The 13,251-nt window shown below is 43.9% G+C and overlaps 1 protein-coding gene across 2 annotated transcripts in view; it reads right to left on the reverse strand.

The window, feature by feature from the left end:
• WASHC1 (WASH complex subunit 1) overlaps positions 1-9,381 on the reverse strand; it is a 37,042-nt gene extending 27,661 nt beyond the window's left edge. Inside the window, exon 1 of one of the 2 annotated variants that reach the window (XM_021535084.2) lies at positions 9,316-9,381. The gene's annotated coding sequence lies outside the window, so the exon portion shown is untranslated. Of the gene's footprint in view, positions 1-8,942; positions 9,137-9,315 lie in introns of those variants that run through there. The other variant, XM_021535085.3, reaches the window with a different exon arrangement.
• Positions 9,382-13,251: the final 3,870 nt, after the last annotated feature.

Below are 13,251 nucleotides of genomic sequence, written 5' to 3' on the forward strand. Positions count from 1 at the left end.
CACACATTCCTTCAATTCTCTATCTTGCTTCACAAAACAGAGATAACAAATTTGACTTGCCTGCAGTCATTTCTGTATATTTAAGAAACACCACCCTCTCCAAATTTTTCCTTTAAGATGATACCATGGGTAGGAAAAGCTTTCTGTAAATGTGATGTGGCTATTATTTAAGGGTACTCTTTTGTGGGGTTTGCTGAGTTGTTTTGGGGTTCTTTTGGTGGGGGTGTTTAGTAATGAATCATGAGATGTAAGGGTACATAGAAGCCTTTCCACAGTTAACAAATTTGCAAGATCAAGCCCTGCCATTAGAAAGCTGGCTCTACTGTCAGTCTAGGAAGCCTAGACCTACTCTGTTTCATTTCATGCATCACTGGCAGCAAGACTCTATATCTGCACTCTTTAGCAGCAATGTTTGCACACTGATTAGTCTTCTTGACTGGGCCTACTCTGCAGACAGGAAATTATTATTTAGAGCTGTAAAGCATACAAGCTAATCTGAGATGAGTACAGCTAATTTTGAGACAGCAGTTTCTGATCTGCTGACTACAATCAAGCTTCAATACTTTTCCTTTCAAATCTACCATTTGACTGTCACCACGGAATAAAGTGACAAGATAACATAGCCAGGACGTGGTTATGAGTTACTCTGGCCCTAGCAGTAAAAGGGGTTTATAATTCTCCCTGTCACTGGTCAAAACTCTACTGTTGCATCAGTGCTCCTGATGTTTGGGATGCCTATTTTTAACTCGCATCAGTTCAATGACCCAATTTATTCCAGCCAGATAAACAGCTGTAATTGTCCAGTCATTAAACATAGTGGGAAGCAGGGGCAAGAAGGAAATTTCTGATACTTATTTCATTATCAAAACCATTCCTGTGTAAAGGTAATCCTAAGAAAGTCAAGATTTTCACCTCTTGACGCCAGATAAGATTATGCAGCCCCAATATCATCTCTCAGACTCTCACTAATCCTAATTCTCCTAGTGTCCTTCCTAAAACCAAGCTCAGTTCAGCTGCTGACTGCCAGATGCTCCCACCTGGGAGCAGCGATCCTCTAGCTACTCCCAAAACATTTCTTTCCCTACAGTCAGAAACTACAGACTCTCCTTCAGGTCCACTGCTCCCTTGCAAAGAGAGGGGCACCCAGTACTGGGCAAAGCAGGAAAATCCCTGAGTTTTTCTGAGAAAGCTCCTGCTCACACCAGACAACATCAGCTTCACAGGCTCTCCATGAAAACTCTCAAAGGAGCTTCAGATTCTCACCTTTCCTGAAAAAAATAGTGGAAAAATATGGCAAATTCTGAAAATTACTGCCAGAGACAGATACAAGACAATTCCTTCCGTGCAAGAGAACAAGTTCTATAGCAAGGAGGAGAGAAAACAGCAACAATTTAATGACTAGACTTGGGCAAAATCCCATGCTGCAGCTGCTACTTGTTACCTCCTAGGACCAAACTAACTGGAGAAATAAGCCAAACTATTTGAGTAAGGGCCACCACATGGTTAGAATAAAAGGAGAATTGCTTCACTTAACAGAGAGAGACTGCAAGAATAAGGAATATTTTTAAAGGGAAAATTTAAAATATTCCCAGCAGAAGTCAGGAAGGAAAGCAAAGACTGAACATCATTCAGTAAGACAACTCATCCTTTATCTCAAAGCCCAGTGCACTGAGAAGGAAGCAGCACATTTTCTTGCCATGTTCCACTATCAGAATTAGTACATAAAAAATAAAGGAGTGCTGGGTGTTAAAATACGTCAACTCTTCTAACCTATCCAATGGGTGCTAAACCTTCATGTAACATGAACGCAAAGGTGCAAATAAACTGCTTCTATCTTACATATAGAAGGGACTTCCAGCAAAACAATAAACTGGTTCCAGTATCACTCCAAAATCTTACAGAGGGTGTGTTTCTCTAGGAAGTACAGCAATGCTGGAATTATGACAGCTGACATGAAATACTCTGATGCTACAGTGAGAAATGGACATGTGCCCAAAGAAAGTATGAGTCACAAAAACAGATGTCAGATCACCCAAGAGATTTATTTAATCATTAGTGGTGTGACCACCAATAGGTCACACAAAGTAGAAGAAACAGCAACACAGGTTTGTTTTGTTTTGGGGTATTTTTGTCATCAAAGAGGCTCTGGAAAAGAACAAAAGAGCTGCGACATCTGGGGGCTCCAGCCATTTTTTATTCAATTGTTTTTTCTATGTCAACTTTCATGATCAAGACAAATATGTTCTGGTGTTATATAATAACCTCATTTACCCTATTAAAGTGAAAACAAAGAGAAAAAGGTTGTTTTTTCACTGCACCACCTGCTTCCAAGTGCTATGTTCTGTCTTGGAAGTTCTGACTAAAGCTACTGACTGCTTAGATTTGCACTTCTGCCTTAAGCTGTCTGTGCCTTTCACCTCAGGCAAGCTGGTCCAAGCTGGTCCAAAGCTCCTCAGGGCTAGTGGCTATTCCTCCACAGTCAAAGCTGTTCTCTCCCACTCAGTTCCAACACTCACACTTGCAAAAGCTGAGAGAAACAGCAGGAGTGGGAAACACAGTCAGTCGTCTCTGCCAGACTGTCTCGCCTCTCTGGAAGACATAAACCTGGACGGATACAGGCTGAGCACTCCAGGGTCTCCAGGCATTTGGAACCAACAACTGGGCTTACTCTTCACTCACCACAGCAAAGTCTAATACTTGGAGGGACATGTGGAGCTCTGCCCCTGGAAAAGAAAGTATATAATTCACTGCTCTGGATAGGTAGAGAAACACTCCACCTGCTTTCCTCACCTCTCTCCATAAGAATAAAACTTCTTATGTTAAGGCAAGCCCAAAAGAATTTGCTACAGAGCAAACAGAGTTTGTAAAAGAAGCAGCACTTCCCTAAGTTCTTTAGAAAATACCACTCTATGGAGGATTGACCACTGGGATGATAATCTAAAAATGAAACAACCCCATAACTTTAAAATATTTTCGTTTTTCAAAGGAACATAAACAAAGGCAGTATTAAAAATATAGCTTGGCTGCCCTTAATACAGGGAGAATGTAAAGCTGTACACAAGCACTTACCAATGTGTACTTTGCTATGAAAATAAAGGGAGAATAAGGAAAGCAATCAACAACACCTGCTTCCTTAACATGTTTCAAGAAGCTAAAAAGAGCAGGCTCAGGGGAGAAGATGGAGTAAATACTTTGAAAAAAATCAGCATGTATACTTCAAAGCTACAATGGCTGCTTTAGCAATTACTGTGCTGCTGCTGCTTCTGCTTCCAGTGCACTGGAAAGGCAGCAAAAACTAGAGGCCTTTAATTCCCACAGGCAGTAATATCTCCAGAAAGAAGTGGCAGGCTATCTCTAACCCTATGTCTGTCTTTTGTAGGATCCTAATAAAAGATCAATGCCTTGTAGCCACCTGTGAGGACATAGGGATCAGCAGTATGTAATAAAACACGTCTGAGTATCCCTCACCACACACCACTATCACCAGTATGGTTCCAAAGTGGGAACAGACCAAACCACAAATGAGCTGCAGTTTAAGATCATATATACTCAAAAGATGAAGCAGACAGGCTCTGGGCATACCTTATCAGAAAGTGACATAGGAAAGTTACATCCATAACTTGGTTAACCATGAGAAGTCATCCCAAATTCCTCCCTGAGAGTAATTTCTTACATGTAATACTTTCTACCATGTTTACCTGGACAAACATTTTCCCATGGTCAAATCTGCTAACATATTCAAGTCATACCTTGATTGTTCTGGAAGCTTGCCTAGAGGCTATCCGAACAAAATATCAGATTTAAATCCTCTAAGGAAAAAATAAGAACAATATAAAAAGTTAATTATACCACCTTGCCCTCCACAGATAAAGCACACTCCTGTGAGATTACCAGCTGCAAAACCAGAGAACAGTATTTTAAAAAGAGACTTGAAAAAGCAAAATATGCCATTGCATATGAAATGGCAGGATAAGGCAGTGTGTGCACACACACAGATGTAGACGCAGGAACAAAAGCTAGAAATCACTCAAATGCAGCACAGGAGCCTACATACAAGTCCTATTATTATGCAGCACACAATCATTTTGCCCTGTGCTGACATTCATGGGAGGGGATGAAATTTAGTCCTCCACAGAGCACACAAGAGGTAACTATCCTGGGTAGGATAGCAGGATGCATTTCCAGCAGTGAGATGAGAGGTTCACCACAGTCCCTGCGCTAATCCAACTTTACTCTTTTTTTCAGGAAGCAAGGTGGGGGCAGGAGAGAAGCACTTTGGTAAGTTAAGAGGATGAAAGGTCTATTTATATTTTTAATTAACCATCTTCTACAATGTTATCAAGCAGCAATCAGAGATGCAGATGCTACTGATTTGATTGGCAAGAAGTACACTGTGCTGTATATTAAGGAACTCTGCCCCTATAAATAGGTCTAATCACCATCTGAAGGCTGGAAGGCAGTGATGAAAGAACACATTAATAAGACCCTAATTAGGCCCTGTAGCAGGCTGTACTCCACCAGGGTGCTCATGTTACTAGATGTCTCTTATAGTAGCACCCTTAAACTCCTTTGTAGATGTTACTGCTTTGGTCTTAAGACCTCTAGTAGCTGTTTTAGACAAGAGTGGAGTTTCTCCATCTTTGGAGTGCTTGGCATTGGCTGTGATTTTGCTTCCCAGGGCTATTTCTGGAACTAAATGACTCTGTCCATTCCAGCTGTCCCACCCTGCCCATTACCAAAGAGTGAATTAAACAGAGGAGCTGGAGTTCTCCAGACACAGAAACTGGCAACAGGTGCAGGAAAGTGAAAACTTGAGAAGCCATCATTCTCCCTCCCTCTCAGCAGCAGGAGCATACCATGGCCCAATCTACATCACAAGGTTACTTTAGCCACACCTGTAAAAACCATTTCTGCACCTCTCCTCCAGCTTTAGAGGATACTTACTCAATCTCAACCTTTCAGCCTATCCTTACAGTATAGCATTACCTCAGAAGAACACCAGCAACAAAAACTCTGTGTAGAAAATGAATCCTACAGGGCATCTCCTGCTCCCACAACTGCTCGCTGATACAGGATGACCTGAACAGCCAAACCCTTTTCAAAAGGAGTCAGCCTCACATCACACCACGGCCCTGCAGAAGCAGTAGAGCACTGAGGCACCTGACAATCAGCAGGACTATCTGAAGAAAATTCTCTATCAAAAATCTGCTTCTGAAAGCATGAGACCAGCATTTAAGGCACCTCCTTCTCAAGAAGCCAGAGCCTGTTAAAAACACCTTTGGCTCAGACACTTTGCTTTGAAAGAAATAGCTGTGGCAGCTACTATAGGTGAAATCTGGAGAGTCCTGCTCACCCAAAAAACTACTCAGAGCCACTTAGATTTATTGGTTTGTCACTACTGGCGTATTCCGCTTAGGCTTAAGAGAAAGAACCAAAATTTGAGATCTCGGAGCCCAGCTTTACAATAGCATGTGGCAACTCCTTAGTAAAATAATTGACATTTAAAGATGGATTAGATACAACAATTTACATTGACTCTCCAGAGAGAGAATGCTATAACTTTTTTTTTTTTAGAGAATCTGAAAAGTAGAGACTTAAAAGAATTTACAGTTGCACTTCAATCCTGCCAGCTCCATAAGCTAAGACCCCCTCTAAGCCACTACTGTCTCCAAGACAATCTTTCCCCTCAACACAGAGCTCTGTTTTGCAAAGCACAGGCAGCCTCCCTCCCTGCATCACCTGACTGAGAAAGCCCTGTCCTCTAAGCACAGGCTGAAATTTACTTCCTCCAGCTGGATATATAACACTCATTCTGACAGACAGATGTTGATATCTAAAGTTAATCAGATATCCCCCTCTTTGACTGCCACCTTTGGCTCTCATCACTAATGGAGACAAACAGATGCTGTAATGAACAACTGATCTGATTCCAGGGCAGAACCACAAACACTCTGATAATTGCCTGCCTTACCTTCCTATCACTATTTATTATAAAGGAAGACTATACAAATAGCTTAGCTATACCTGCTATACAATCATAACTAAAGTTGAAAATCTCATCCCAAACATCCAGACAGAGCTCCTTCTTTGATTTCCTAAATGGGGCATTTTGGTTTTGTATGCCTGAAGTACATAGAAGGCCCTGGCTATGCATAGTCCTCTAGAGAGCCATTTCTCTGCAATAAGTTCTTTTAAACAATGGAACTCCAAAGACAGGTTAACCAGAATGCTGCTGTAGAGCTTCCTGCAGAATGTCTGGAGCTTCTCATTCTAATAAACCACAGCAATAATTACTTCCAGAAACACACCATGTCCAAAAAAAATAAAAAAAGAAGAAGAAAAAAAAAATCCAGCTAGTTTTCCCCTCTAATTTTCTGATGCAAATTCAGCTCCACCCTTCTGCAGAGGGACCTCAGCTGCAGATCTAACTACTGCCACAAACCATAGATTGCAGTGTCCTGGTTTTCACCTCCACATTCAGTACTCTCTGCTCCAAAGTTCTGGAGTTTTACAGCACCCATGTGCAGTATTACAATAAAGCCTTAGACATTCAGTTAAGGAAACAACTAAACCAAAACAGAGACCAGATCGGTTCCTGCCTGTTTTATATATTCAAAAGCAAAGGCAATGCTTGCATTTCTAGAAGATGACAGGAGAATTCACAAAATAAGGAATGTCTTCAAGTCTATTCACATTTGCTAGAAGGCATACCCCTACAGAGTTGCCTGATTGACAGGAGCTGATGAAAAGCTGCGTCAAAAAAATGACACCTGGATGAACTATTTTCTGGGAAAGGTTATCTCGTGAGGGAGTGATTAGCTGCAGAAATTGCTTTTCTCAGTGATAAAAATGATTTCCTTCAATCTCTTACACCACAGCCATGGGAAACATAACCATTTCAGACACAATCCTCTTCTTCCTCTGCACATTACTTTTAATCTAAAAAAATGTTATTAAAAAAAATCTGCCTTGCTTTCAGGAATACCTCAACACGATTTTTCCCCAGCCCTCAATTTCTACCCTTCCCTTTCACTCCCCAAACTGAGCTTGATGTAATCACAGTCACCTGGTATTCCCAGAAACCAGACTGCAGAGCAGTTCCCAGGAATTACCAGCTTTCAGTTTTCTGGCCCAAGAACTCCAGACCTGAGAGAACAGCACTCTGTGTCTGAAGGAATGAAGACTTAAAACTCACGTTTAAATATCTGGAGTGATAGAAGAAGGACAGATGCTAAGAATAGCAGCCTGTGCTGCTCTAGGAGTGCTGCTCAGGCACTCTTCTGCCTCAGGGCTCTGGAGGTGTGGCTGTTTCCCCACCATTCAAAGCATCCCAGTAATACAGAGATATATCAGGCAGCTATTACATCCTAGCTTTACTACTCAGACAAGACAAACATAATCAAATAACAGGAGAACTTATTAGCCAGCCTTCCTAAAATGAAGTCTAAGCAAGGGCAAGTTGTCTGGAGCACCTCTGATTCCCAGAAAACTGTCATGCAGAAAAGTCTCTACAAGGACATGCCAAAGCCACTTTGCTTCCAGGCCTTGCCTCTGGCAAGAGCAGCACTCTTTGCTCCAGGAAGGCTCTGTATTTCAGGGAACTGACACGGAATGGGGGCAGTTCTAACTTCTACCTCCAGGACAGGTGAGCCCAGTCCGCACATCACAGCCAGCAACACCCGCCATGCAACCTCCATGAAATAAAGAGCTCATTCCAAGCAAACTCCCAGCTGACATTTGCCTCAATCACATGAAATGCCACAACCACATTCAGCACTATCCCATTTCCTTGTTGGAAGCTGCACTGTGACTTGTACAGAGTCAAGAATTAGCCTCTCTGCACAGGGATAAAGAGCCTCCTCTTTGGAAAGAGATCTTTGGGAAAATCCAGGTGATATTCAACCATTCAATATCGGAACCACATTTAACAACCAAAAAAGAAAAGAAAAAACCCAAACAAAACACAAAACCCCCGAACAAACAAACAAAAAGAAGGGGGGAAACCTTATCACAGGATTTCCTGTTGATTACTAAAATAAATACTGTCAATGACCATCACTGCTGGATGTGAATTCACAATGTTCCCTATATCTATCAGTACATCCTTTGTACACAGCTAGGTCTAGTAGTCCTATGGTCTCCTTATTGCTGGCCAACTCATTCTTTACTTTGAACACAGAAAAATATTATTCCAATAATTGCATCAGCAAATCGGGTTCACTTGCAAACACTGACAATATGGTTTTATTTGACAAATCATTTCAATTAACACAACTGCTGGCCTGAGAACAGTACAAAGTACTATTTGTACTACAAATAACACAACTACTTGGACTAGTACAAAACACCCAAATCCCTGACTACTGGCTTGCAATAGTCGACTTTCTGAGGAAAAATCACCTAACACACAACATAGAACCCCATGTCTTTCTCAGACACCTCCTCCTCTTTTTTTGTTCCTCCCTCCTGGCTGCAACATATCCCGTCTGTCCCGAGTACCTGATCTACACCGAAAAGAGGTACTGCCCTTGCCATTCCCTGAAACAGTGTGTGGAACTCAGGAGTCCTATATGTCACTGCCAACTTGACAATTCCATGCTCCAAGCCTGCCAGGCAGATCTCCCAATCCATGTCATGGCTCAGCACCGAAGCACCACGTAACAATCACAGAATGGCTCAGGCTGGAAGGGACCTCAGTGGGTCATCCGGTCCAACCCCTGCTCAAGCAGCCATCCTAGAGCACCTGGCATAGGACTGCACCCAAATGGTTCTTGAATATCCAGTGAGGGAGACCCCACAACCTGTCTGGAAAATCTTGTTTCTGGGCTGAACAGACCCAGCTCCCTCAGCCTGCCCTCACGAGAGAGATGCTTCAGTCCCTTAACCAACTTCACCGCTCCCTGCTGGAGCTCCATGCGCCACACGCCCTGAGGAGCCCAGACCTGGACACAGGGGCAGGATCACCTCCCTCGACCTGCAGGCAACGCTCCTCCTAACGCCCCCAGGCGAGAAGCGCAACGCCTTCTGTCCGGCCCCGCTGTCCCTCCCTCACAGGCGCTGCCAAGCTCTTCTGCCCAACAGCCGGCGGCGCTCCCGCCGGGCGCGACAGGCCGCAGCTTCTGCAAAGCCCTCCGCGGAGGGCCCGCTCGGGCCCGGCGGGAGGGGGCCCGGCGGGAGGGCGCCCGGCGGGAGGGCGCCCGGCGGGAGGGCGCCCGGCGGAGCCGCGGCTGCTCCTCGGGGCCGCTCCCGGCCGCCCCCCGCCCGCCGGCGCTCCGCGGGCCCAGGCTCGGCCCCGCCCCCGCGCGCGCTCCTCACCTGCCGCCCGCGCCCCGCGCCGCTCCCGCCCCCGCGCGCGCGTCACGTCCGCCCGGGCGGGGCGGCCCCGCGGGGCCCGGCCCGGGAGGAAGTGAGGCAGTGGTGGGACGGGCTCGGTTGTCGTGGGGTCGCCGGGTGCCGCTCCTGACCCCGCGGAGGGCGTTCCCACCGTCACACCGCCTGCCCGAGAGCGTCGTCCGAATGCTCCTCGAGCTCTGGCAGGCTGGTGCTGTGCCCACTGCCCTGGGGAGCTGTTCCAGTGCCCAGCCACCCTCTGGGGGAAAAACCTTTTCCTGATACCCAACCTAAACCTGCCCTGGCACAGCTCCAGGCCGTTCCCTCGGCTCCTGTCGCTGTCACCACGGAGAAAAGATCAGTGCCTGACCCCCTCTTCCCCTCTCAGGAAAGTTGAACATCACCATGAGGTCTCCCCTCAGTCTCCTCCGGACTGAACACACCAAGTGAGCTCACAGGCTTCCACTCCAGACCCTTCACCATCCTCTTGGCCCTCCTTCGGACACTCAAATAATTCCAGCCCGACTTCACCTGGCTGCTTTTCTTCCATGTTATCTGGTAGAGAGCATGGCAAGCAAAAAGGGGAGTCTCTGACTCACGCTCCTCTCCACTGCTCATGTTTAGAGTTGAGCAATTTATAAGCTGATTTAACAAAATACAGAATTTTTAAGAACGTTGCACTAGTTTGTTATTGCGTTGCTTTCACTCTTCCCTTTGTGCACACATTCCAGCAACCAAGGTCTCCCAGCACAAACGTTCATGAAAAATGAATTGCGAGACCTCATCTGTAAACATTAAACCCATACTTTAAAGGGCTAGGTGCTGTACATGACAGAGGTATTTGAATGCTTTTCCACTTCAGGATCAGAAACAATTTCTCAAAACTTTGGTAAACAGTTGCAACTTCACACCATTTGAATAGCAAATACCAGCTTCTGGAGGCACCAGGGAACACTTGTGATTGATATGAAGCATTAAAAGCAGTGCACAGGGGAAAAAATAAGGCAAAGCTCTTCAAATCGGGAATGCACTTGAAGACATCAGCACACACTCATGCATATTAGCTCAGGGGAAAAGGGTAAATTCGTTACATAAATTACCTGTTGCAGATTGTTTGCTCAGTTCCACTTCCTTTGCAGTGGGAAGCACAGACTGAAGTGGGGCAGTGATTTTGGACCCAGTGAAGTTGCAAAGATCAGCAGTGTGAAAAACGCCAATCACTTGGTTTTCAAAATTTTAAAAGTTTAATAATAAAATGGTTATAAAAATAGTAATACAATTAGAGTAATAAAATTTAGAATTAGGACAATTAAAAGACAATAAAAAGCAAAGAATTATGGATGTCCAGATGCTCTTGGACAGTAAGTCACTAGAAGCATCCCTTGTGAATAAAGGAATAACCTTAAAAGCAATAGTCTACTGCATATTCATATATCTCATACATGATGCATAAGTTCCTTGCAAATTAAGAACTTTTCTGGTTTTGGTCAACTTCTTTCCCTTAGTCCTGGTGGTTCCATAAAGCCGGAGAGAAGGTGGAAGAATGTTTGTCTTTTCCGTTAAGGAGGCAGTAACTCTTTATGGGCCCCAAGTCACTGCCATCTCTGTGTGAAGAATTTTTTGATTATCTCACCTCTTGCTTGTGCTAGTAAAAACTCCTGCATCACAGAATTTCTATTTTAACATTCTGTTGTAACCTAAAACTATATTTAACACACTACTTAAGAGATTTAATACAGCATAACTTTCTAACACTACATATATAATATTCATTGTAACATTTGCAAAAAGCCAATCATAAAATATGCATTTTTCACAGTAGCCAGCAGCAGCTTCTGTGCTTTAGAGCCTGCAGGAGGTACAGTTTTTGCCTTTGTCATGTTTTAATGATGGGCCTGGTAAGACCTATAAGTATGGAAATCACAAGGGCAAAAGGCCTGAGAACTAAGGGCCAGGATAGGAGCTATTGAAACTCTCCATGAGGAATGGAAAATCCTGCCAAAAATATTAGATCTATCTGAGTCTGAGTAAGGATTGTGTGTGTGGGTGTCAGGACCTGTCAAAAATAAAATGGGGAAGCAGATGTAAGAAGCAACAATCCAATCTATTCTTATCCATTTTTATTTATATACTGTTGGTGGAAAACCCACCAAATGCTTTTTTCTACTTGGTGAGATCCAGTTCAAACAATTTACAAAGTTCAAGAGAAAGCAAGAGGTGATGGCAGGCTGACACAGTCCCTTCCCATGTCCCCCTCCCAGCCTGAGGAAGAGGAGGCAGCAGGTTTGCAAAATCCGTCATTAAAGGACCAAAGAGAGCTAACAGAGAGAGAGAAACTGAATACTGAATCTTAGGCTGGGTGGTCAGCACAGCAGGGCCACAGCGAGTCCTAGCTGAGAAGCAATAGCAGGGTAGCACTGGACTGGATAAAGCACTAGAAAGACCCTTGTAGTGGGTGAGAACCTGCAAATGGCTGTGAACTCCTGGGTAATGCTGTCATATATCAAACTTCTTTCCTGTGCAGACAAGATCTGCCTAACCAGGCACAAGCAGGTGTGGACAACCACACAGAAAGAGTCTGGAGGCAAATCAGGAGAGCAGCTGCTTGATTCAAGTGCAAAGGCATCAGTCTCCATCCAGCTGCATGGCTTGACTCCTTCCCAGCCAGTGGAATACTGGACACAGTTTCTTCTCTCTTGAGAATAATGTTTACTGGATGCATTTCATAACCTTTCACTGGCTATTTTTGGTGGTCCTCAGGACAAGACCCTTTTAGTTCACCAAGGACCACTCTCAGGGGTCCAACTGGCACCTATGACTACCAAGCTCACACTGCACAGCCTCGCATTGGCAAGTTCCAGCCAACAAAAAGTCACACACAGTAACTTTCTCCAACAAAAGGAGCACTACTGTCTAGAGTCTTCTTCTGTCTGCTTTTCCATCACTACAATACTCAAGTGCTTCCACCCTGTCCAGAACTCTTGCATAAAAGCATTTTTTATCCTGTAGGCTAGACCTGTTTCAATTATCTATACGCAAACTGATCACTCATCTATTGTGTCACAGCCACAAATTTGTGAGCAGCAGCCAACCCTTTTAGATTACATGGTATTTGAAGCGATTTTCACGTTTCCGAAGCTGCATTTTCCCACCAGAATGATTCTTCTGAAGTAAAACAAAAGGGAAAACCAAAACACTCAACCTTCAAAACATTACATTAACTTGCTCTTTCTTTTGTTATCTTTTACTGAACAAAGTCACCTTGGGCAGGTAATTAGTACTTCACTTTTCTTGCTAAAAGAAGGGAAACAATAATATTTTTCCATCTTTAATATTTTTAGGATGGAAAATGTTGCTGCTTAATATTTATTATAATGTTTTATACCAAAATTTTATAACATAAAACTCAGAACCTGAAGGCAAAACGTAAAAAGCAAAGGTGAGAAGACTACAGAATGCTGCTGTGGTTGTGTTTTGAAGGTGCTGGAAATTCTTGTAGTCTGTTGAACAGCATTTGTCAAACATTCAGGCAGAACCAAGTCACTTTTGTACAAGATCCAAACACAAATCAGCTCTTACTCCAGACATCCCTCTTGTTTTGGGGGTTTTCAGATCTGAGGGATGTTTTGCTATTGCAGTTGGATGTACGGTCGAACTCAACCTTTAGAATTGTTTGGAGCTCAGATTTTGCTTCAGGTCTAACTAATGTTTCGCTTGTAGCGTTTCCTTAGAAGAACGGGCAGGAAGGAATTCTGTCCCTCCTTCTGTGTCTGGTGACAATTAGCACCTCGTCTGAGTGCACACTAACAATCAGTATATGCTCACAAGACGTTGAAACGAGACAAAACTAAACAGTGTTTTGTCATTTGGGAGTGAAAAGTAAAAGGCAAAGTACCTTTATTTCCCCTAGGCATATAGATG

The sequence above is a fragment of the Lonchura striata genome, chromosome 5 (genome assembly GCF_046129695.1).
Source record: "Lonchura striata isolate bLonStr1 chromosome 5, bLonStr1.mat, whole genome shotgun sequence".
Classification (NCBI taxonomy): Eukaryota; Metazoa; Chordata; class Aves; order Passeriformes; family Estrildidae; genus Lonchura; species Lonchura striata.